We start from the raw sequence: 25,405 nt of genomic DNA, 5'->3' as shown, positions 1-25,405 counted from the left end.
AGTTTATCTCGTAGCTCTCTTGTCTACATGGTGTCCTTCACCTGGAACCACGCATGCGACCTAGCTACATATATTCCATAGCTCTCTTGTCTACATGGTGTACACATAGTATCACTCATGCGACCTAGCTATATCATAATGTCTCATAGCTCTCTTGTACACATGATGTGCACTCAGCACCATACATGCGACCTAGCTACATACCATCTATATCATCCAATCTTTCCGAAGGTTCAACCGGGATTTCTCTCTCTTTTCCAACAATTTCATCAATCAAGTAATTATCAACAAACATATTTCCAATATTATTATAAAATATCATAATACAAGTAAAATTGATGTATTACTTACATATAAACTTACAGCTCATTTAATATCAAGGCAATAACATTAAATTACACATTGCATTATTAAAAATCATATGAACTTGCAATTGCTCATAATGTCCATAATCATAGAAATCACATTTACGTATGATAATTCAATGCACTTCATGTACCATAGACATATTTTTAAATCAATTCATAAACTTGCCACCATAAACATTTAATTTAACATAATTCAATTAATTCACTAAATTTAACTTTCAAATATAAATTACAACATTATTGCAGTATTATTATCATACCAACTTACCTCAAATGCCGAAACGGCTAACTTTCCTGACTTAGCACATAACTTTGTTCTTCCCCGATCTTAATCCAAAATTTCATGTTTTCTTGATCTAACATGTCAAATAACACTTATTTAACACATTTTATCAACACACTAACCAACTCAATTCCTATATCAAATTTTGGAAAATTTACAATTATGCCCCCTAACTTTTCAAAAATTACGCTTTTACCCCTAGGCTCGTAAAATAATTTTTATTCAATTTCTATAAGGTTTAAGACATGCTGAACATTTTTCTATTCTATGACAACTCCAAATTTTCACTAATTCACACACTTATGACCAATTTATAACTTTTACAATTTAACCCCTTTTTGACATTTTTACCGAAATTCATCGAATAAAACTCGTATTTAACACATCAAACATTCATTATCTACTATAAATCATCAAAACACAACCATATCATGAATGGGTAAATTTTTAAACTCTAATTTCTCTTCAATCAATTGGTAGAAATAGAAAATTTAAGCTAAAGGGATCTCAAAAATACGAAAATCATTAAAAACGGGACAAAAACCGTACCTATATAAGCCATAGAATCTTAGCCGAATGGAGCTCATCCATGGCTGCCATTTTTGGTTCTTTCCCACGGTTGAAGAAGAAAGAATGAAAAAAAAATGATAGCTTTTATCATTTTTGTCTTATTAGGTCATTTTAATTAATTTACAAAATTACCCTTTTTATTTCAACCAAATTTCAAAAATACCAAACAAATATCCATCCACTAACTTATTAAAGGACTAATTATCACATAAGGACTTTCAATTTAAAACTCATAACAATTAGGCACCTCATATATAAAGAACTCAACCTTTGAACTTTTTACAATTTAGTCCTTTTGACTAAATTGAGTGCCCAAACGTCAAAATTTTCGAACGAAATTTTTATGAAATATTTCCATAAATTTATAGACTATAAAAACATAATAAAAATAAAATTTTTCTCGTCGGGTTTGTGGTCCCGAAACCACTATTCTGACTAGACCCAATTTTAGGTTGTTACATTGGTAATCCTAATTAAGCTCTTCTGAGCATATATTACAAAAGGATTTAGCCTGGACTCCTGTTATATGTTATGAGGCTCGAATATGAATTGGCAGGTTATTAAATTGTAGACCTTGAGTGTACTGTTTGAATATCCATAGGAATTTCAATGATTCAACAGATAAATTACTTGACATGATATGAGAATTATGAGACGAATATGATGAGCTCATCTATGCTTACTTGATGCATATTTGAACATTTATGTAACTAACTTGTTTGATTGAGTGTATGTGTATAGGTAAAATTTCCAAATTGATGAAAAAGCATGTTATTGAATGCTTAATGTTAATAAATGTAAATTGGTAAGTTTTAATTCCTGTTATACGACCTTACTAAGCATGTAATGCTCGGAAGCTCGCGAAGGTTAGAGATCAGTTGGAGTATCATCACACTATCTATAAACTTATTTTGGTATAAATAGTACACTTATTTTGGTATAAGGGCATGTATAAGCCAACTTGGCCATAGATGGCTTAAATATGTTATTTGTAATCTAGTCATTGGGATGGCTAGTAAGGGTATGTTTTGGTACTTATAAAGCATAATGTCACGATAAACACTTATGTGTTAAGTATAAATGACCAAATGATGTTTAATGCTTAGGTTAAACCAAGGTAAGATTATAAACATGTGTATAATGTTATATCATATTTAGATGTTAAAATTTGCTGGAGTCCAATGCTTGAATTGGTAGGTATTTGGAAGTAAGTTTTAGTCCAGGTCATTGTTATGATTTTTGGATGAGAAATGAAGCTAGAAATGGTTTTATTTTGTCCACACGAATAAACACACGAGCGTGTGTCTTAACCGTGTGTGACACACAGCCTGGTACATGGGCGTGTGGATAGGCCGTGTGCCCCTTGCACCTTAAATTTGAGAAACAGAATGCTCAGAATTGAGCACAAGGGCAGAGACATGAGCGTGTGTCTTAGCTTTGTGTGTTACGGCCTAGAACACAGGTATGCGTCTTGGCCATGTGAAACCTGTAGCTAATTTTTAAAAAATTAATTAACCACACGGCCTAGCACATGGGCGTGTGGCTAGTCATGTGGCACAAGTCAGAGAGTTACACGAGGTCGAACATGGCCTGCAACACAGGCGTGTCCCTTGGACCACACGGGCATGTGAACCCTGTAACTTGGAAATTTTTTGAAATTTCATGAAAAACTTTTAGAGTTCTCAATTAAGTTTCAATTCGATTCTAAAGCTCATATAGGGCCTCGAGGGTCCATTTAAGGGTTGTTAAGAATAATCTCGAAAAATAAATAGTAATTGACATGAATTATCTGTAAATGTTCTGTAAACTCCAGTAATGCTTTGCAACCCTGTTCTGGCTGCGGATTCAGGTTTGAGGTGTTACAATAGCCATCATACACCTCTAAAAAGTCGCAAGTTACACAAACCAAAAGGCATACACCTCAAAGCAAACATACCATATGGTAATGTAAAGTTGTCTTATGCTGATCTTTTGGGGCTACAATGATCTGCTTTTATCCTGAATATCCGTCTAGGAAATAGTAATAATTGTGTTCTACAAGTCTATCTAACATTTGATCCAAAAATGGCAACAAAAAAATGATCATTTTGAGTTGCCTTATATAACTTACGATAATAAATACAAATCCTTCAACATGTAACTATCCTAGTTGTAATCAGCTCATTATTCTCATTCATTACAACTGTAACACCTCCCTTTTTTAATAATTGTGTCCTAAAAGTCTATCTAAAATTTGATCCAAAAATGGCAACGAAAAATCATTGCCTTATATAACTTACAATAGTCAATACAAATTCTTCAACCTTAACCATCCTACTTAGAATCAACTCATTATTCTCATTCTTTGCAACTGTAACACCTCCCTTCTTTAACACAAATTGAATTGGACTCACCCAGGAGCTATTTGAGATGGGGTAAATGATTCTCGCATCTAACAACTTGATAATCTTCTTCTTGATCACTTCTTTCATAATTAGGATTAGCCTTATTTGACCATCAATAATGCCTCTTTTGCCATATTCTAATATGATCTTGTGCATACACAAGGATGGACTTATACCTCAGATATCAGCTATCGTCCAATTGATTGTCTTCTTGAATTTCTTCAAGACATTAATCAATTCCTCTTCCTGACTCTTGGTTAGTTCAACTAGAATAATCACAAGTAAAGTAGAAGAGTTACCCAAAAATAATATTTAAGGTGAGAAGGAAGTACCTTTAACTCCAATTTGGGTGGTTCTCTAGTTGAAACTTTCAACTGCTTATACTCACGAGGTTTCAAATCCAACGGTTCAAAATAGGGTTGTAAAGTGAATCCCCTCAATTCAGCTTCCAATTGAACATGATTTCTATCGTCTTCATCATCACTTAACATCTTTGGTGCTAAGAGTTGTTCAAATGAATCACCCATAGGAACTAAGAATTTCGTCTCATCCATAGCAGAACATTCTTCTCCTACATTAGGGTATCTCATATCTTTAAAAACATTAAAGGTTACCTAATCATCTTGGACTCACATGGTAAGTTCTCCCTTCTGAACAAAGATCATTGTTCTTCTAATTTATAAAAAAAAAATGTATTTCCAAGATGATGGGGAATTCTATAACTTCTTCAAAATCTAAAATAAGAAAGTCAATAGGAAAAATATTTTTATCAACACACTCCAGAATGTCTTCAATCTTTCCTTCAGGACATGGTATAGATTGATCTGTTAATGGAAGTGTTATTATTGTCAATTTGACTTCACCAATTCCCAATTGTCTAAACACAGACATGGGCATCAAATTTATGATTGCTCCTAAATCACATAAATCCATACAGTAATATGAATTATCAATGTTACATAGTATGGTAAAGCTTCCAGAATCTTTCATCTTCGGTGGCAACTTATTTTGTAGGAATGCACTGCATTCCTTGGTCAGGGCCACTATCTCAAACTCTCCTAATTGTCTCTTCTTAGGGAGGACATTTTTCATGAATTTTACATAATTTGGCACACGTTCTAGAGCCTCTACCAACGGGATGTTGATATGTAACTACTTAATTACATCTAAGAATTTCTTAAATTGTACCTCTTATTGTTGCTTCTGGAATGTTTGTAGATAAGGAGGTAATGGAGCTTTAACCTTAATTGGGAAACTTATCAGAGGTAGTGTTGGTTCTGTATTCACTATAGGTGTTGATTTTTCAAGACCACTTTGTTGCAATTGCACCTTAGTAGGGGTCACTGGAATAGGACTCTGCACTATGGCAGTTTCAACTTCTGATTGAACTTCCTTTTAATTTTGGACAACAACAAGCTCACCTTCGGTTTCAATAGTTTTTGGTTCCAACACCTTTCTGCTCCTCAAAGTGATAGTTTTACATTGGTCTTTGCCTATACTTATGGGATTCTCCGTATCACTTGACAAAGCACCCTAAGGTCGGTTTCTTAGCTCGTTGGCGAATTGTCCTATTTGACTCTCCAGATTTCTTAAAGTTGAATCGTTCTCAGCGATATATGCTTTCATTAAGTTCTCCAAACTACTTGAAGACTCATTTGGCTGAGTTTTCTACATTTTTTGAGAAAAACTTAGTAAATGATTTGAATGCAAAGGCATATAGGAATTTCCTAAGCCAGTCCCTTGATTACTTTTGGAGAAATTTGGATGATTTCACCATTAAGGGTTGTAATGATTCGATTGTGGACCTGGACCATTCCTATTTTGATGTTGGTTTTCCATATAGTAGATAGATTTTGGGTTTGATGGGCAATCCTCAAATGTACGACCATCTCCATAGTATACACACATAATGCTATCAAACTGACTTGGTTGTTGACTTGTCATGTTAGTGTTGCAATTATTGGCAGTAATATTCTTAATTAAAGAAGTCATAGTAGATACATAAGCTACTAAATACGTAAGAGCATCGACTTTATGAACTCATTCTACTTTTCTTCCTGCGACTGCTCGATTGGTCAACCACTAGTAATTATTACTTGAAATTTTTTCAAGAATCTCATATGCCTCATTGTATGACTTTGAAAGAAGAGTTTCGTTAGCTAAAGTGTCTACCACCATTCTTGTGTGATCATTGAGATCATTGTAAAAGGTCTCCAATTGGATGCAGTGAGGAAAACCATGATGAGGGCATTTTTGTAATAATTTGTTAAATTTTTCTCATGCCTTATACAATGACTTATCATCAAATTGCTTAAATGTGGTAATTTCATTTCTGAGCTTAGCATTCTTACTTGGTGGAAAATAATTTATTAGAAAATGTGTTGCCAATTCTTGCCATATGGATCCAGAACCGGGCAGTAAGGAATTCAACCATGCTCATGTTTGATCTCACAACGAATATAGGAACAAGTTCAATCTTAAGGCATCTTCAGATACTCTGGGTAACTTGAAAGAATCGCTTACTTCCATAAATAAGCGTAGGTGCAAATGTGGATCTTCAGCAGGCATCCCACTGAATTGTCCCATTATTTGCAACATCTAGAACATTACTTGCTTTAACTAGAACTGAGGGCCCTCAATCTTGGGTCTTAAAATCCCTAGATTGAGTTTACTGAATAAGGGTACAACGTACTGCCGAATACCTTGATCTCTGTCATCACTAACAAGGATCGTATTTCAAGTATTATAGGTTGCGTCTTCTTTTGGATTTTGATTTAGCTCTTCGACTTGTCTTTGGTCTGATCATTCCCTTATTCTTTGCCTAAAAGTACATTCAATTTTTGGGTTAATTGGCAATAGATATAACTCAGTCTATGTTCAAAAACCCTAAAAAATCACAAAATTAATAAAGTTCAAATTAGCAAGAAACAAAAATAAAGATAATTAAAAAACAACTACATCACAAAAAAATGAAAAAATACAATCCTGGCAATGACGTCAAAAATTTGTGTTGCGTGATTACGTGCAAGTGTACACGGTCGTACAAGTAATAAGTAGTAAGTAAAGAGTTATCGTCTCCACAGGGACTATTGCGTAAATTATTTGCAAAGTCAACTATAATACAATTTGGAAGAAAACAAATAAAAGATAATATTGTTGAGAGTCAAAATTATAATAAAGATGTAGTTAGTTTTCAAATACCCACAAAATAAAACAACACATTTTGCAAAAAAGTAATCACAACAAAAAAGATTAAACACAAGATTTAATAAAAACATAACATGAATAAACTAGAACAAGTATTTCACTTAAGAAGAGTTTATTGTCAATTATAAAAAGAATATCACAAATGGACCGTGGCAATATGAAAATTAATTAAACCCAATTTCAATTAAGGTATAGGCTTCTCTCGAAGTCTTATTATGTTCATAAGGTATAGGTATAGGCATAGGCATAGGCATTTTATATAGTTTATGCATACAACAATCATCTTTCAATATCAACATGATATGCATCATTTAGGTTTTTTGTCTATTAACCATTACCTCTTCTTAGATTAAATAGTTAATTCTTTCACCTACAAATGTTGGCCTTACATTTACAAGTTTTAACATGAATTAAATCTAAAACAATGAAACAATCATTTGCACAAAATATTCAAAATAAAAAAACCAATTAACTCAAATCATGATTCATACTTATTCTGAATAAAAAAATTAAGTCATGCAATATTAAATTGAAAACATAAAGATGAGATGCAAACATGTCTTTCAACATTAGAAAACATTAATTAAAAATAAAGAGAAAGGGAGGAAGAGTAGCCGATAGGGGTTATCCACGGCCAATTCACTATAAGAAAAGTAAATAATTTAACTGCAGGGGGTTATCTGCGACTGCTCCTTGCGGCTTCTCATGGTGGCTCTCCTCCTTGTCTTCATGTCAAATCATTAATAAGCTCTCAAGTTACTCTCTCTAACTGTTTTCATTTTCGGCAAGTGAATTGCCTTATTTTGTGGCAAGCAAAAAGTTTAGTAAGCCATAAGGAAACAAGAATACTCAAAGTTTTTTTCTGAAAATTGATGTGGAACTACGTGTTCAATGGTATGTTTGATGAATGAAATGAAGCCTCCTTTTATAGGCTTCTAAGCCCCAATGTTCCTTGCTATTTTTAGCAAGGAAATCCTTGATTCTCTCTCCCTTGATTGTTGTCCCTTAATATGAGGAAGATTGGGTGGTGACTTGGCAAGGAAGTTGGCTTATTTTCCTCCTTGTATGGCTAACCTTTAAATGGTAAAAGGGGAGTGATTTTGACTGTTATTTTAGCAATAAAGTGGACGATTTTAAGACTTGATCCAAAGGGAAAAGTTGTTGATTTTATTTGATGGATAATGGGGTCAACTTTGCTATTTTTGTGAGATGAATTATCGGTTATGGATTGCTAATTTGAGCAATGGATATTGTCATCTTTAATCCATGGAAAAGTCGGTAAATGGAACAATTTTGGGCCTTCAATGAAATAATTTTGGGCCTCTATGTTGTTGAGCCTGGAATAAAGTCATTTTGAAGCCCATATGTCTATATCTAGATCTTCCCATCTGTACCTGTCTAAGCCCAAAAACAACCAAAATATTTTCAAACTTTCCCTTAGCCCAATTATTCCCAAAAATAGTAAAATAACATACATTTAACATAAATTTCACTAAATTAACACATTCCTATGAAAATTATAAAATATCATAAAATTAAGTGTAAAACCACATAAAGTGTTATTTATTTATTAGGAATTAGCATAAATTGTATATAAAGGAGTGTTGAAATATCTATATATTTTTGAGTTTACAATGTAGAAGTCCATCAAGGCTATGTTACATACAAGAATTCACATGAAAGGGAAGTCAAGGAGTTCTCTTTGGTAAATTGTTGCGATGTACAAAACCAAAAGTATGAGCTATCTATTTATGTGACACAGTATATAAAAGATATGATAGTCTATCATGGATTTTCATTTGTATGAGTCCGTAAATAGGGGATTCGCCTTTAAAAATATGCGTGTAGCATATCAATTCAAGAGATATCTTTATGATTACCTACTGGTGCGTAGTGGATGCAGGACAAGTCAAACTGACAGATTCGTCCACCTGATAGAGAGGAGTAGACTTTCCTTATTAATCTGAAATGGGTCTTCATGTAATGACCCAATAGTCACGGATATCGAAAATTGTGATTTCAGGTTACTGTTCTCATAAAAAGAATTCGTAAATATTTATTAGAAATATTTACGAATGTTAAATTGAGTGATTAATTAGGATTTGATTTAGTGAATTAGTTTGAATTTAGAGTAATTTAAAGAAAGGACTAAATTGCATAAAGAATAAAAGTTTAATTATCCATTAAAGAAAAGTTAAGGGATTAAATTAGCAATTAAACCCTAAGTGACAAATGTATGGTAAAAATAAATTACATGTGTAGAAAGTATAATACATACATTTGTAATATAGGTATATATTTACTTATTATTTAAGTAAATAATAATAATTGTTAAAATATAATATAATAATATAATAGTTAAAAAAAGTAAATAAAAGAAATTAAAAAGAAAAAGAAAGAAAAAGGTGGAACGAAACAGAGCAGGGAAAGAAAGAAAGAAAAAGAGAAAGAAAAAGAAAGGAAAAATAGGGTTTTGAGGTTTGAAGTTCAAGTGGTAAGTCAATTTAGTCCATTTTCTTATAATTTTGATGTTTTTAGAATCTTAGAGACAAGTACTACTTGAATTATGTGGAAATTTAGAAAGTTAGTGAATTTTTGGATTTGATTAAGTTGAACAAATGGAAGAATTATGAGTTAGAGTGATGGAAATTCAAGTGAGAAGTGGAAAAAGGATCGAATTGTAAAAGAGGTGCAAGTTTTGGTATAGTAGTGATTAGATTGAAAAGATTTCAGAATTAATGTTTTGTAATGAAAATTGAGTGTTGAAATTTGTTTAAAGATAAAGTAGAATGAAAATATGAGAGTTGTTTTAAAGAAAAAGGGTTAGTCTTGTTTAGGGACTAAATTGGAAATTAGGTAAAAGTTATGTAGAAATTTAAATGTATGATGTTAAATGATGCATTAATAATTTTTAAATTGTTTAATCTTTATAGCTAACGTAGTATCAAAAGTATCAACAAAGAAAGGAAAAGAGAAGGTGGACGAAGAATAATTCGAAAAACTACGATTTGTATTTCTATAAACCATATTTAATAATTAATTGTTGCTTTTATTACTTAATATGTATGGTAAGTGAAAATGAGATAAGTATTGTTAACTGTACTGAATCAAATTGAATAGTGAATTTGAGAATTGAAATGAATATTGACTGATAAATGAAAAATTAAATAACCTATTAACAGTGCTGGATTAAATCGGATATAATTGGCACGCCATAGGATTGGAAGTGTTCAGGGATATTCGACCTTGAGTCGTTGAGACACTATAAGTGTCGTATTACTGTTATTGTTCCGGTTTAATTTTGATGAGGTACTATGTACCGTACTATTACTGTTATTGTTTATTTCGGCTTAGTCGATAAGCATTATGTGCTATACTGGTGTGTGGGTTGGATCCATGTATCCGTCCAGGTCACAGTTATGTTAATAGGGGGCAAATTATTGAACTGAACAATTGAATGATACTGACTGATACTGAATCAAGGCTGAAACTTTATATTTTACTGAGAATAGTGTAAAGACAGTTGTTATCGTGAAATGGAAGTGAAAAATTAAATTGCTCAAAAATAATGAATTGAAATTTTATAGTTCAAATATTTCTATGAGCTAAAGTTTGTTTAAATGTTGGTTTATAGAAATACCATTGAGTGCATACTCAGCGTACGGTTTGTTTCCGTGCGTAGGTTAGGTACGAAAGAGATTAATGACTCAGCATCCAAGACAATCCCAAACTCAAAGTGGTGAAGTACTTTCCTTTTTGAAAAATTACATGTACCTAGGTTGATAAAGTGACCATTTTGGAATGTTAAAGAAAATGTTGTTGTAAATGCTAGTAGTTGAGTTTATAACATGCTAAAGTTAGAATGGAGTACGCATATAGAATGGAGTATGCATATTTTGGTTATGAATATATATACATACACATAAGTTTAATTAGTATGATATTATGGAGTTTTGTTGATATATATTAAGGTACCAATGAGGGTATATTGGCTGAATGTTAAGTTGGTGAATTCAATATGTTTTAGACATGTTTAATTGTCATTTGAATAAGTTCAAATTTTATAATTGAGTTGCTTGTGGTTTAAGATTTGCAGGGTTGGTAAATTTGATTTGTAAGACACATTTTGAGTTCACACGGCCTGGCACACGAGCGTGTGATCAAACCGTGCGAGACACACAACTTGCACATGGGCATGTGGTTAGGCCTTGTGTCCCCCTGCACCTAAAATGTTGAAAAACAGAATGCTCAGGTATTACCACACGGGCAGAGACATGGGTGTGTGTCTCAGCCCTGTGAGGTACACGACCAAAGCACATGGGCATGTACCCTAGCCGTGTGAAAACTGCATTAGATTCTAATTGCATAATAAATCTACACGGGCTAAGCACACGGGCATGTGACTTGGCCGTGTGAAATCCATTTGCTCATGAGCAATAAGTCCGAGAGTTACACGAGTAAAGGAGACGAACGTGTCCTGACCGTGTGAGTCACACGATATGTCAACACGGGCATGTTATAGGAACACACGGGCGTGTTCCTTAGACCACACAAGCGTGTGGTACTGTTCATAAAAAGAAAATTTGGAGATTATACGAAAATTTTTATAAGCTTTCGATCAAGTGTTGATTTGTTTTTAACTTCTATTTTGGGCCTCAAAGGTCCATTAAAGGGACAATAAGACAAATTACTAAACTGTATGATCAATATTTCTTGTATTATTTGTGTTTGAACTATAGTGACCGGTAATGCTCTATAATCCTATTTCGATACCGAAAAAAGGGTTAGAGGGTATTACATTTAGTGGTATCAGAGCTATTTAGGTCTAGTCGATTCTAGGATTAAATCAAGTACAGAAATAAGTCTAGAGGTTCATGCCATTATTGAGTTAAATTTGAGTCGGGATGGGATGTTGATTTATAGATATTGATTGATTGTTTTAGTTTTATAGTTAAAGATGTCTGATGAAAGTATTGAAGATACCGATCGAGAAATGTATAGTGAAGATTATGAACCATATAATGTAAATGAATCAGAATCTACAACCCCAACTGTAAACCCGATAGGTAATCAACCGCCAAACACTGGAAGGGGTGATACTAGTGAAAGAGATAATTCATAAATACTCCGAGTGATTACTGATGCTCTTCAAAGAGCAGTAGGAAGTATACCTGCATGACTTCTACTCCTACTACTCGACGAGCCCCGATTAAAGAATTGCGTAAGTATGGAGCTGTAACGCCCCGTACCCGAGACCGTCGCCGGAGTCGAACACGAGGTGTTAACAGACTTAACTCATTACTTAAACAGCTCAAACAATTTATTTTTAAAATTTCTAGTCAAGCTAGCAATCTGTGTCACAGTCGCTTAAAAATTCATATCTCGAGTTTCGAAACTTGAAATCCAATTCCCTAACTTTTCCCTGAAACTAGACTCATATATCTATTTAATAATTTTTTTCTAGAATTTTTGGTCAAGCCAATTAGTACAGTTTATTAGTTAAAGTCTCCCCTGTTTCAGGGTTCGACTCCTCTGACCTCTGTAAATTACAAATCAGATATCTCTCTGTACAGAATTTCAATGATTATGAAGTTTATTTTTCTTAAAACTAGACTCAATAAGGAATCTGTACATATAAATCATGACTTCTAATTATTGTTTTACAATTTATGATGAATTTTAAAGTCAAAATAGGGATCTAGAAATCACTCGCCCTATTTCAAAAAATTCAAATATCTCATAAAATATAATTTATATACTGTTTTGTTCAATCCATATGAAAATATACTAATTAAGCTTCAATTTCATAACTTACTCATCATTTAATTCCATTTCTAATATTTTTAGTGATTTTTCAAATTTACATCACTGCTGCTGTCAGATTCTATTTTATGGCAAATTTTACTTTACTAAGGATTTTCATGGACTAAATAGCATTTTAAACATACATAACATCAAATATGACTTAGATTGGCCATTCCAATGGCTAATCAGTTACAAACCCTTTTCTTACCAAACCATAGCCATATAATAAGATCAATTACACAAAGTGAGTGTTTTGCCATACATGCCACATTCAAAATACACAAGCCATTTTACCAATTTAAGCCTTTGGATAGTGTGAACGAGTCTTCGACCTATCCCGATTCTCAAGCCGGCTTGTCAAAACTACAATGAAAGAAAAGGAGGGAGTAAGCACAAATGCTTAGCAAGTTCACATGCAAATAGCAAGTAACATAATCACATAATCTCACATAAAACATCATATGCATAAACAACACCAAGACATTCATGTTTCATTTACATTTAATATCTTTCTACAATTTCATCATACCAAGTTTTCAACCAGAGGGTTTAAGCACATACCTGTCAAATTTTATCATTTACCACACTTACTGACATGTCACCTTCGTTTTAGGCCTTCTTCTTATTCACGTAAGATTCACCCGTTGAACACATCGGAATATAATTCAAATACGCGGATCTCATGAACATAAAAGCCATACCGCAGCTAGACAAACTCAATAGCCTGCGGAACTTATGTAGCCAAGCTACCATGTAACCCGCCCATAAGTGAACTTGGACTCAACTCAAGGAGCTCGGGCGTTCGCATCCATAAGCGAACTCAGACTCAACTCAACGAGCTCGGATGCCTAGTTACATCTCACGAACTCGGACTCAACTCAACGAGTTCAGAACTCAACCATCCTAGTGACATGTCACTTGTATTCTAATCTATTCCCAAGGTTCAAACGGGCATTTTCCTAAATCACACATCTTTTCTGTCTTCCACGGAATATCGAAATTGATACTTCGGTGATAGTTCATACTCATCAAATAATTCACATAATTACATATTATTCAACAATAACCACAAAGCATAATATTTCATGATCATAATCAGCATCATATCATATAAACAACATTAAATTGCTTAAAATGACAATTATGTTACTACATTTACACATGAACTTACCTCGGTACAAAATTATTAGCAATCGAGCCTATTCTTCGTAAACTTTATTTTTCCCTCGATCGCGACTTAAATCTCGTTTCTCTTGATCTATAATGCCAAATTAATCTTATTTAATACATACATTCATCAAAACAGCATTTAATACGAACTTTGGCAAAATTACATTTTTGCCCCTAAACTTTTGCATAATTACACTTTTGCCCCTAGGCTCGGGAATTAAACTTCATCCCTTATTCTTATGTTTTATGACATGCTGATCATTTTTCCCTTCTATGGCAACATCAAATTCACACTCTAACATGTACTTATGACTATTAGGTATTTTTACCAATTAAGCCCTTTTACTTGTTTTCGCTTAAAACCGAGTAGTACAAGTTTCCTAACATAATTTAAAACCTCATATTCTATCATAAAACACCAAAATACACAAATTTCACATATGGGTATTTTTCCAAATATGAACCCTAGGTTGAATTATTGCTAGCATAAGCTTAATCGAGCTACCGGGATTCCAAAAACGTAAAGAACATTAAAAACGGGGCTTGGAATCACTTACTATGGAGCTTGGAAGCTTGAAACAAACCCTAACTATGGAAAACCCTTGAAATTTCGGCCTAATGAAGAAGATGGACAAAAATTGGCTTTTAATTTTGTTTTTAATTCATTTTAATAACTAAATGACCAAAATGCCCTTACTACTAAAGTTTCCAAAAATTCCAGCCATGTCCAATTTTTGTCCATAAACTTAGAATTAAGACCTCCTCATTAATATTCCAAAACAATTTCATACTAAAAACTCCTAGAATGCAAGTTTTGCAAATTATTCGATTTAGTCCCTAATTTCAATTTAAGCACTTTAGGCATAGGATTTCATCACGAAATTTTCACACAATCATGCAATCATATCATAAACATCAAAATAATTATAAAATAATTATTTCTATCTTGGATTTGTGGTCATTAAACCACTATTTCGATTAGACCCTAATTCGGGATATTACAACTCTCCCCCCTTTAAGAATTTTCGTCCCCGAAAATCTTACCGATAAACAGGTGTGGGTATTGGTTTCTCATAGTTTCTTCAAGTTCCCATGTAGTCTCTTCTACCCTGTGCTTTTTCCACAATAGTTTCACGAGAGCGACACTTTTGTTTCTTAATTGTTTGACTTCTCGAGCTAAAATCTTAATCGGTTCTTCTTCGTAAGTCATATCAGGTCGTAGTTCAATTTCTGTCGATGAAATTATATGTGAAGGATCCGAACGATACCGATGTAATATAGATACGTGGAACACATCATGAATCTTCTCTAATTCAGGTGGTAATGCTAGCCGATATGCTACCGGTCCAACTTTTTCAATTATTTCATATGGTCCAATAAAACGCGGACTTAACTTGCCCTTCCGTCCAAATCTAAAGACTTTCTTCCATGGAGACACTTTCAAAAATACCTTATCACCAACTTGAAACTCGATTTCCTTTCATTTCAAATCCGCATAAGATTTCTGTCTATCTGAAGCAACTTTCAAACAATCTCAAATCACTTTCACCTTTTCTTCGGTTTCTTTTATTAGATCAACTCCATAAATCTGATTTTTCTTGAGTTCAGTCCAATACAATGGCTTCCGACATTTACGACCATACAATGCTTCATAAGGTGCCATCTTCAAACTCGTCTGATAACTATTATTATAAGCAAATTCTACCAATGGTAAGTACCTTTCCCAAGTACCCTGAAATTCCAATACGCAACATCTAAGCATGTCTTCAAGAATCTGAATTACTCTCTCTGATTGTCCATCAGTTTGTGGATGAAAGGCAGTGCTGAAATTTAACTTTGTACCTAATGCCTGCCAAATCCGTGAAGTAAATCTCAGATCTCTATCCGAAATGATTGACAAAGGTATTCCATGAAGTCTAACAATCTCACGGATATACAATTCAACCAACTTATTAAGAGAATAATCCGTACGTACCGGAATAAAATGAGCCGATTTAGTCAGTCTGTCAACTATTGCCCAGATGGCATTTTTCTTCCCCGGAGTTAACGGCAACCCTGATATAAAATCCATAGTAATCCGATCCCATTTCCATTTAGGAACCATGATAGGATGGAGTAATCCCGAAGGTACTTGGTGTTCAGCTTTCACTTGTTGACAAACTAAGCACTTTGATACAAACTCAGAAATATCTCTTTTCATTCCACTCCACCAGTACATTTTCTTCAAGTCATTATACATTTTCGTACTACCCGAATGAACCACCAAACAACCATTATGTGCTTCATGAAAAATCTTTTGAATCAACTCATCATTTTTCGGTACACAAATCCAATTTTTAAACATCAAGCAACCATCAGAACCGATTCTGAAATCTGATCCCATATAAGCTTCACACTGCTTTCTCTTGGCTTGCAAATCTTGATCATTTTTCTGAGCTTCAGAAATCTCTTGTAAAAACATCGGTCTTGCTCTTAACTCTGCTAGAATCGAACCATTATTTGATATCTTTAACCGAGTGTTCATAGTTCTCAAAGCAAATAGCAATTTTCTGCTTAAAGCATCGGCAACCACATTCGCTTTTCCCGGATGGTAATCAATAACAAGCTCATAATCTTTCAATAACTCCAACCATCTTCGCTGTCTCAAATTCAAGTCTTTTTGTGACATCAAGTACTTAAGACTTTTGTGGTCGGTATATACTCGGCACTTTTCACCATACAAATAATGTCGCCAATCTTCAAAGCAAACACTATAGCAGCCAATTCCAAATCTTGAGTCGGATAATTTCTTTCATGAGATTTTAACTGCCTCAAAGCATAAGCCACCACTTTTCCTTCTTGCATAAGTACACACCCTAAGCCATTTCGAGAAGTATCACTATACACCACAAATTCTTTACCTGATTCGGGTTGTACCAATACTGGTGCTTCAGTTAATAACTTTTTCAATTCTTCAAAACTCTGTTGAAATTCTTCCGTCCATTCAAATTTAACATTCTTTCGGAGTAGTCTAGTCATAGGAGCAGCAATTATAGAAAATCCATTTACAAACCGCCGATAATACCCAGCTAGCCCCAAGAAACTTCTAACCTCGGTTACATTTTTAGTGGTTTCCAATCAACAATGGCTGAAATCTTACTAGGATCAACCCGTATACCATCACCTGAAACAATATGACCCAAAAATCCAACTTCCCGGAGCCAAAATTCACTTTTACTAAACTTAGCATACAGCTGCTTATCTTTCAAAGTTTGCAAAACTATCCTCAAATGCTCAGCATGCTCTGTCTCATCTTTTGAAGAAATTAAAATATCATCTATAAACACCACAAAAAATTTGTCCAAGTATGGCCGAAATATGCGATTCATTAAATCCATAAACACAGTAGGAGCATTTGTCAACCCGAATGGCATAACTAAAAATTCATAATGACCTTACCTTGTTCTAAAAGCAGTTTTAGGCACATCCGACTCTTTTACTCGCAGCTGGTAATACCCAGATCTCAAGTCAATCTTTGAAAACCATGTCGCTCCTTTTAGCTGATCAAACAAATCATCAATCCTTGGTAACGGATACTTGTTTTTGATTGTCACCTTGTTTAACTGCCGATAGTCAACACACAATCTCATATAACCATCCTTCTTTTTCACAAATAACACGGGAGCACCCCAAGGTGAAAAACTCGGTCTCACAAAGCCTTTATCAATCAACTCTTGCAACTGTGACTTTAATTCTTTCAACTTTGCTGGTGCCATTCTATATGGAGCAATCGAGATCGGAGCTATTCCCGGTATCAAATCAATACCAAATTCTACTTCCCTGACTGGAGGCAAACACGGCAATTCTTCTGGAAATACGTCTGCAAATTCACACACAATCGGCACTGATTCAACTTTCTTTTCAACTTCTTTTGTATTAATTACATACGCTAAATAAGCTTCATAACCCTTTCTCAAATATCTCTGAGCCGACATCGAAGAAATCATACTAGATAATGCCTCTGATTTGTCTGGTTCAACCCGCAGAATTTCACCACTTTCACACTTGAATTCTATAACCTTTTCTTTGCAATTTATTATAGCATCATGCAATGTCAACCAATCCATACCCAAAATAACATCAAATTCATCAAACGGCAACAACATCAAGTCGGTAGGAAAGTAATGACCGAATCATTAAAGGGCATTTCTTGCATACTTTATCAACTATCACACATTTGCTAACGGATTCGACACTCTAATCATAGATTCGTGTTCTCAACAGTATATTCATACTAGACACCAGTTTCATGCATACATATGAATGAGTAGAACCGGGATCAATCAAAGAAATAACATTAACATCATAAAGAGAAAATACACCAGTAATCACATCGGGTGATGAAACATCTTCACGTGCCTTTATAGCATAAGTTCTAGCTGGAGCCCTTGCTTCAGATTTAGCTGCTGAATCTCTGGCTACATTTTTGTTGCTTGCTTCATTTCCAGCTTTTCTCGAATATCTTCCCCTCGAGTCTGCACCACTAGCTTTTACATTCTGAAATTTTTCTTTCTCAACTCTCTCTAGGCAGTCTCTAATAAAATGATCCGGAGAACCACACCGAAAACATTCATTCGCTCTACATGGGCCAAAATGATTTCTGCCACACCGCTGGCACTCAGGCTTAACAAATCTCGTATTTCCCACACTAGCTGTAGAAGTAGTCTGAGATTTAGGACCCATATTTTACTTCTTAGAATTTCCATATGATTGTCCAGCCGAAACCTGTGAACGAGGATTCATATTTCTAGATTTTCTGGATTGTTGTGAGAATGAACTGCTTGTCGGTCTTTTCTTCCAATTTCTAGTCTCAGCCTCTACCTTTTTCTTCTCTTTAAGTAGTTCTTCAGCCTTGCAAGCTCGATCAACCAGTACTACCATTTCTTTTAATTCAAGAATCCCAACAAATACTTTGATGTTTTCATTGAGTGCGTCTTCAAATCGTCTGCACATTTTAGCTTCTGTAGGAATATATTCTCTAGCATACTTACTCAACCTGACAAACTCCCTTTCGTATTCAATAACTGTCATGTTCCCCTGCTTTAATTCAAGAAACTCTTTATGCTTCTAATCAATAAATCTTTCACTGATAAATTTCTTCCGAAATTCTTCTTGAAAGAACTCCCAAGTTACTTTCTCTTTCGATACTACTGAAATTAATGCCTTCCACCAATGATAAGCTGAATCCCTCAACAATGATATAGCACATTTCAAGCATTCCTCAGGTGTACAAGACCATTCGTCAAATACTCGAATAGAATTCTCGAGCCAAAACTCTACTTTCTCGACATCATCATCAATATTTGCCCTGAATTCTTCGGCCCCTTGTTTACGGATTCTGTCAACTAGAGTTCTGTGAAATTTCATCAGATCTACACCTTGAGGCATCGGGGGTACAGGTTGAGGAATCGGGGGAGGTGGGGGAGGTTGTGCATTCGGGTTCGTACGAACGAACTCAGTATACTAGGCACACATCATCTGGAGAAAGGCTTCCCAAGCCCCTTCTTCTCCTCCTTGACCAACAGTAGGAGGTAGATTTTCAGTTGGCACCGCCTCTTCAGCCGGATCTGGTGCATTACTCTTTACATCATCAGCCGCAACTAGATCGGGATCCATTTACTATAAAAAATCATTTAAAAAGTCAAAAGTCGTCACACTATCACAATATATATATATGGCATGTATAGCAAAACTCGTACATACAACACATTAGTCCGGGAACCGACTAAACCTGCTCTGATACCACCAAATGTAACGTCCTGTACCCGAGACCGTCGCTGGAGTCGAACACAAGGTGTTAACAGACTTAATTCATTACTTAAACAGCTCAAACAATGTATTTTTAAAATTTCCAGTCAAGCTAGCAATCTGCGTCATAGTCACTTAAAAATTTATATCTCGAGTTCCGAAACTTGAAATCCAATTCCCTAACTTTTCCCTGAAACTAGATTCATATATCTATTTACTAATTTTTTTCTAGAATTTTTGGTCAAGACAATTAGTACAGTTTATTAGTTAAAGTCTCCCCTATTTCAGGGTTCGACTGCTCTGACCTCTGTATATTACGAATCAGATATCTCTCTTTAAAGAATTTCAATGACTATGAAGTTTGTTTCTCTTAAAACTAGACTCAATAAGGAATCTTTACATATAAATCATGACTTCTAATTATTGTTTTAAAATTTATGATGAATTTTTAAAGTCAGAACAGGGGATCTAGAAATCACTCTAGCCCTGTTTCAAAAAAATTCAAATATCTCATAAAATATAATTTATATACCTGTTTTGTTCAATCCATATGAAAATAGACTAATTAAGCTTCAATTTCATACTTACTCATCATTTAATTCCATTTCTACTATTTTTAGTGATTTTTCAAAATTACATCACTGCTGCTGTTAGATTCTGTTTTATGGCAAATTTTACTTTACTAAGGATTTTCATGGACTAAATAGCATTTTAAACATACATAACATCAAATATGACTTAGATTGGCCATTCCAATGGCTAATCATTTACAAACCCTTTTCTTACCAAAACATAGCCATATCATAAGATCAATTACACAAAGTGAGTGTTTTGCCATACATGCCACATTCAAAATGCACAAGCCATTTTTCCAATTTAAGCCTTCGGATAGTGTGAACGAGTCTTCGACCTATCCCGATTCTCAAGTCGACTTGTCAAAACTACAATGAAAGAAAAGGAGGGAGTAAGCACAAATGCTTAGTAAGTTCACATGCAAATAGCAAGTAACATAATCACACAATCTCACATAAAACATCATTTGCATAAACAACACCAAGACATTCATGTTTCATTTACATTTAATATCTTTCTACGATTTCATCATACCAAATTTTCAACCCGAGGGTTTAAGCACATACCTGTCAAATTTTATCATTTACCACACTTACCAACATGTCACCTTCGTTTAAGGACTTCTTCTTATTCACGTAAGATTCACCCGTTGAACACATCGGAATATAATTCGAATACGCGGATCTCATGAACATAAGAGCCATACCCGCAGCTAGACAAACTCAATAGCTCATGGAACTTATGTAGCCAAGCTACCATGTAACCCGCCCATAAGTGAACTCGGACTCAACTCAACGAGCTCAGCGTCAGATCCATAAGTGAACTCGGACTCAACTCAACGAGCTTGGATGCCTAGTTACATCTCACGAACTCGGACTCAACTCAACGAGTTCAGAACTCAACCATCCTAGTGACATGTCACTTGTATTCTAATCTATTCCCAAGGTTCAAACGGGCGTTTTCCTCGATCACACATCTTTGCCGTCTTCCACGGAATATCGAAATCGATACTTCGGTGATAGTTCATACTCATCAAATAATTCACATAATTACATATTATTCAACAATAACCACAAAGCATAATATTTCATGATCATAATCAGCATCATATCATATAAACAACATTAAATTTCTTAAAATGACAATTATGTTACTACATTTACACATGAACTTACCTCGGTACAAAATTATTAACAATCGAGCCTATTCTTCGTAAACTTTGTTTTTCCCTCGATCGCGACTTGAATCTCGTTTCTCTTGATCTATAATGTCAAATTAATCTTAGTTTAGTACATACATTCATCAAAACAGCATTTAATACGAACTTTGGCAAAATTACATTTTTGCCCCTAAACTTTTGCATAATTACACTTTTTCCCCTGGGCTCAGGAATTAAACTTCATCCCTTATTCTTATGTTTTATGACATGCTGATCATTTTTCCCTTCTATGGCAACATCAAATTCACACTCTAACATGTACTTATGACTATTAGGTATTTTTACCAATTAAGCCCTTATACTCGTTTTCGCTGAAAACCGAGTAGTACAAGTTGTCTAACATAATTTAAAACCTCATATTCTATCATAAAACACCAAAATACACAAATTTCACCTATGAGTATTTTTCCAAATATGAACCTTAGGTTGAATTATTGCTAGCATAAGCTTAATTGAGCTACCAGGATTCTAAAAACGTAAAGAACATTAAAAACGGGGCTTGGAATCACTTACTATGGAGCTTGGAAGCTTGAAACAAACCCTAACTATGGACAACCCTTGAAATTTCGGCCTAATGAAGAAGATGGACAAAAATTGGCTTTTAATTTTGTTTTTAATTCATTTTAATAACTAAATGACCAAAATGCCCTTACTACTAAACTTTCCAAAAATTCCAGCCATGTCTAATTTTGTCCATCGACTTAGAATTAAGACCTCCTCATTAATATTCCAAAACAATTTCATACTAAAAACTCCTAGAATGCAAGTTTTGCAAATTATTCGATTTAGTCCCTAATTTCAATTTAAGCACTTTAGGCATAGGATTTCATCACGAAATTTTCACACAATCATGCAATCATATCATAAACATCAAAATAATTATAAAATAATTATTTCTATCTCAAATTTGTGCTCATGAAACCACTATTCCGATTAGGCCCTAATTCGGGATATTACAGGAGCTACCGAATTTTTGGGTTCAAAGGCAGTTGATCCGTCAATAGCTAAAGACTGGATGGAAACTACAATGAGAATTCTAAAGCAACTCGAATGTACTCCACGGGAAAGTTTCTTGTTTGTCGTTTCCTTACTACAAGAAGGAGCGTACGTATGGTGGGAATCGGTAATGCAACATGTACCTGAGGAACAGATAAATTGGAAATTCTTTCAAAGAGAATTTCAAAAGAAGTACTTGGGAGAATTATATATGGAGGATAAGAAACAGGAATTCTTATTGCTGAAACAGGGTGAAATGTCCGTAGTGGATTATGAAGGGAATTCTTGAGGCTGAGTATATATGCTACTGAATTTATACTGACTGAAACTAACAAATGTAAACGATTTCTAAGAGGATTGTGTGATGAATTCTGACTACAATTAATGCCTCTTTGAATTACTGAATTTGCAGATTTAATAGAGAGGGCTAAGATGATTGAACAAGTACTGGGGAAAAATAAAAAATTTGAAGTTGCTCGTTCAACTGGAAAACGCCTCGGAATTGCTAGTTCAAGTCCGCAACCAAAATGATCAAAAGAATTTTGGAGTAATTGGAGATTCAGTTCTAGATCAGATAAAGGCGACAGAAGTCGAAGAAGACAGACAACCATATCCACTGGTAGCTTTAGAAGTTCAAATCAGAACACTGAAATTTCGAAATATGAACACTGTGGAAACAGACATAAAGACGAGCGTAGAAAAATAACTGGAGGTTATTTCCGTTGTGGATCCACCGATCATTTTGTGAAAGATTGTCCAAATATTAATAAAGAAACACCAACAGTATCACAGAGATCTAAATCTACTTCTAAAGGCTGAGGGTTAGGCCGAAGTGGTTCAGGTAGAGATGGTGTTAGAAGAACTAGTGAAAGTATTCCACAGCAATCAGAGGCTAGAGCCCTAGCCCAAGTATATGTTGTAAGAAATCGTGAAGAAGGAGATGCTCACGATGTGGTGACAGGTAAATTTTCATTACATTCAAAACCCATTTATGTTTTAATAGATCTAGGGTCATCACATTCTTATGTTAATACGAAACTAGTTGAGACGGGAAATTTAAAATCTGAACTATCTAAAGTAACAATAGAGGTGTCTACTCCTCTGGGGCAAACCATGCTAGTGAATCGTGTAACACCCCATACCCGTATCCTACGCCAGGGAGGGATACGAGGCATTACATAACTTGAACTCATACTTAAAACCAATTTCGAGTCTTCATGACTTGGAAAATTTAAAACTTTCTTAAACTTATCAATATATTCTTAATATGGGCTTACGAAGCCCAAAACACACATCAAAAATCATTCGGGACCAATCTGGGTCCTTCTGACAACTATAGGAAAATGTCACTTGACACAGGGGCACATGCCCGTGTGGGAGGGGCAACACACCCGTGTGAGCATTCCAACATGGCCCTTCTGATGGCCCGTGTGTCTCACATGGCCTAATCAAAACAAGGACACGCCCATGCTCTCTACCCATGTGGAATTAATTCCAAATGCACACTTACAGGGGTTTTTGTAACACCCTGATTTTGGGACTAGTCAGAACAGTGGTTTCGGGACCACAAATCCGACGATGAAAATTTTATTTTTTATTATATTTTTATGGTCTACGATTTCACCGAATAATTTCTTGAAAATTTCGTTCGATAATTTTGACATTCAGGTACTTAATTTAGTCAAAAGGACTAAATCGTAAAAATTGAAAAAGTTGAGTTCTACATACTAGAGGTGTCCAATTGTTATGAAATTTTAAATTGAGGGTCCTTAAATGGTAATTAGACCATTGGTTAATTGCTGGACAAAAATAGACATGAAATGGGTGAAATAAAATATTTTTAAGTTAGGGGTATTTTGGTAAACTAATAATTAAAAAAATTAAAAAGGAAACTAAGCCAAATTAGCTATCATCTTCTTCATTCAACTGTTTCTACCAACAGAAGCCATGGTTAAGGTTTGTTCAAACTCCCAAGCTTGATTTTAAGTGCTCCTTAGCCCCGTTTTTAAAGTTCTTTACATTTTTGAAATCCCGGTAACTTGGTTAAGCTTATTCTAGCAATAATTTAACCTAGGGTTTATATTTGGAAAAATACCCATAGGTGAAATGTGTTTGTTTGATGTTTTATGGTAGAATATGAAGCTTGAAATTGTGTTAAACAACTTTTATTAAGCGATTTTACGTGAAAACGAGTAAAACGACATAATCGGTAAAAATACCTAATTTTCATAAGTACATGTTAGAGTGTGAATTTGATGTTGCTATAGAAGGGAAAAATGATCAGCATGTCATAAAACATAAGAAAATAGAATGAAGTTTAATTTACGAACCTAAGGGAAAAAATGTAATTTTGACAAAGTTTAGGGGCAAAATTGTAATTTTTCCAAAATATGATTTTGGGTCAATTTGAATAATGTGAGTCCTAATTAGGCTATATTTGTGGAAAAAATGGTAAAAATGGTCATTTTCGTATACGAGGTAAGTTCGTGTGTTAATAATAATGCAATACCATACTTGAATTGTAATTTTCTATTGTTATGGCATAAATTGTATGATTTAATATGTTTAGGAGAAGTTGATGGATGGTGTGTATGATATGGAAAATGTGATGCTTGTTGTGTCATGTGAAATTGAATGGCAAATTATTATTACATGAATTGAATGTTAAATTACTATTACATGGGTTGTATGAATTGCTACACGGTTGTACCTGATGAGATTTCGACAAGTTTGTACGTAAACAATTTATCGATTCTTTTTATTCTATTATATTTTGTTATCCTATGAAATGTGGCTGCCTATAGAATGATTATTTGTTCTAAATTGCAAATTGAAAAAGGACTATGAATAAATTTGTAACATGTTGGAAAGTGAGGAATTTCCCGGTTGAGCCTTCAGAATAGAAACGATACGAATGATCTATTGTGAGGTTGCATGTGTAGTACTAAGTGCAAGCTACCATGCGTACCCGATAACTTCGGTCACATGTGTAGTACTAAGTGCAGGCTACTACGTGTACCGAATAATTGTTCACATGTGTAGT

At 34.3% G+C, this 25,405-nt stretch overlaps 1 long non-coding RNA gene and 1 other non-coding gene across 2 annotated transcripts; one reads left to right on the top strand and one right to left on the bottom strand.

Moving 5' to 3' along the window:
• The first annotated feature begins 5,838 nt into the window (after positions 1 to 5,838).
• Positions 5,839 to 5,945, top strand: LOC128280013 (small nucleolar RNA R71). Its single transcript, XR_008270195.1, has one exon. It is a non-coding gene; the product is annotated as a small nucleolar RNA R71 (small nucleolar RNA).
• A 162-nt stretch (positions 5,946 to 6,107) lies between these two features.
• LOC128296269 (uncharacterized) lies at positions 6,108 to 7,704 on the bottom strand. Its single transcript, XR_008286818.1, has 2 exons — positions 7,480 to 7,704; positions 6,108 to 6,426 (listed from the first exon to the last, which is right to left on the bottom strand). It is a non-coding gene; the product is annotated as an uncharacterized LOC128296269 (long non-coding RNA).
• Between the last annotated feature and the right edge of the window lie 17,701 nt (positions 7,705 to 25,405).

This window comes from Gossypium arboreum, chromosome 8, assembly GCF_025698485.1.
Source record: "Gossypium arboreum isolate Shixiya-1 chromosome 8, ASM2569848v2, whole genome shotgun sequence".
In the NCBI taxonomy this organism is placed as follows: Eukaryota; Viridiplantae; Streptophyta; class Magnoliopsida; order Malvales; family Malvaceae; genus Gossypium; species Gossypium arboreum.
The sequence above is the reverse complement of the archived record's forward strand: the minus strand, read 5'-3'. Positions and strand labels throughout refer to the sequence as shown.